Here is a 2,087-nt window from a genome sequence, read left to right on the forward strand (position 1 = left end):
ACACACACACACACACACACACACACACACACACACACACACACACACACACACACACAGTTATACATACATATCTTCAGAGAGAGAGAGAGAGAGAGAGAGAGAGAGAGAACAATGCTACTGTTGAATGTTATCTTGGAGGAAAAGGAGGAGAAAGAAGAGGAAGAGGAGGAGGAGGAAAAAGAGGAAGTAAAAGAAGAAGAAGGAAAAGAAGAGGAAGTTAGAGTACGAAGGATAAGGAGGAGGAGGAGGAGGAGGAGGAGGAGGAGGAGGAGGAGTACAAGGATAAGGAAGAGAAGGAGGAGGAAGAAGAAGAAGACGAGGTTGTAAGGTTTCCTCTACTCTCTCTCTCTCTCTCTCTCTCTCTCTCTCTCTCTCTCTCTCTCTCTCTCTCTCTATCTCGCTCGCTCGCGCTCTCTCCCTTTTAAAGCTGAGCGGACCCACAAACTCTCTCTCTCTCTCTCTCTCTCTCTCTCTAATTATGAGTGTCTGTCTTGGTCTGCCATCAATTAGAGAGAGAGAGAGAGAGAGAGAGAGAGAGAGAGAATAATCACTAATTAATAAAATGTCATTCTCTCTGTCTCTCTCTCTCTCTCTCTCTCTCTCTCTCCACGACGCCTGTCACCCCAGAGAGTTAAGTGGGGGAGAGAGAGAGAGAGAGAGAGAGAGAGAGAGAGAGAGAGAGAGAGAGAGAGAGAAGCGAGGAAAGGAAGTGATGAATAGGAGATAAGGAGGAGGAGGCGGAAGAAGAAGAGGAAGAGGAAGCGGAGGAGGAAGAGGAGGAGGAGGAGGAGGAGGAGGAGGAATTTTAAGTGGTATATGATAACTAACTATCGAGAGAGAGAGAGAGAGAGAGAGAGAGAGAGAGAGAGAGAGAGAGAGAGAGAGAGAGAGAGAGAATAAGTTCATTTTAAGTATATTTCTTCTTTTTTTCTCCTTCCTTCCTTCCTTCCTTCCTTCCTTCTTTCTTCCTTTCTCCTCTTCCTCCCTTCCTTCCACTCTGACCTTTTTCCTCCTCCTCCTCCTCCTCCTCCTCCTCCTCCTCCTCCTCCTCCTCCTCTGTTTCCTCTTCCTCTTCTCTTCTTATTCGTCTCAGTGGGAAGTTGAGTTTCCAGGAGGAGGAGGAGGAGGTAGGAGGAGGAGGAGGAGGAGGAGGTAGGAGGAGGAGGAGGAGGAGGAGGAGACCGTGACGTCATCTTCCCAAATATTGATGATGAAACAGGTGTCTTCATCCTCCTCCTCTTCCTCCTCTTCTTCTTCCTCCTTCTCCTCCTCCTCCTCCTCTGCCTTTCCCTTTTAATGTTATGTCATTCAATGTAGATTTTGTCTCTCTCTCTCTCTCTCTCTCTCTCTCTCTCTCTCTCTCTCTCTCTCTCTCTCTCTCTCTCATTATTATTATTATTATTATTATTATTATTATTATTATTATTATTATTATTATTATTATTATTATTTTCTTAACTTTTATTTTCTTTCTTTTTTCACAGGTAAGATTTCGACCCAATTAATTAAGAAAACGGAAAGGTGTGTGTGGTGAGTACAATCTTATTATTGTTATTATTGTTATTATTATTATTATTATTATTATTATTATTATTATTATTATTATTATTATTATCATTTGCATTCTTTCCTAATCTTTTTCTGGCTAACTTACTCTCTGGGTGACTGACTGACTGACTGACTGGCTGACGGACTGACTGACTGACTGACTGACTGGCTGACGGACTGACTGACTGACTGACTGACTGGCTGACGGACTGACTGACTGACTGGCTGACGGACTGACTGACTGACTGACTGACTGACTGACTGACTGACTGACTGGCTGACGGACTGACTGACTGACTGACTGACTGACTGACTGGCTGGCTGACTGACTGACTGACTGATTTTTCCTCCCCCTCCTCCCCTTTTTCTTTCCTCTTTCTCTCTCCCCTTTGAACTTTTCTCTTCCTCTTCCTCCCCGTCCTCCTCCTTCCTTCCTCCTCTTCCTCTTCCTCTTCCTGTTTTCTCTTCTCATTTCCTCCCATTCTTTCTCCCTCCTCCTCCTCCTCCTCCAAGATGGCGAACGTCACCCATATTTT

Source organism: Eriocheir sinensis, chromosome 32, assembly GCF_024679095.1.
Source record: "Eriocheir sinensis breed Jianghai 21 chromosome 32, ASM2467909v1, whole genome shotgun sequence".
Taxonomy (NCBI): domain Eukaryota; kingdom Metazoa; phylum Arthropoda; class Malacostraca; order Decapoda; family Varunidae; genus Eriocheir; species Eriocheir sinensis.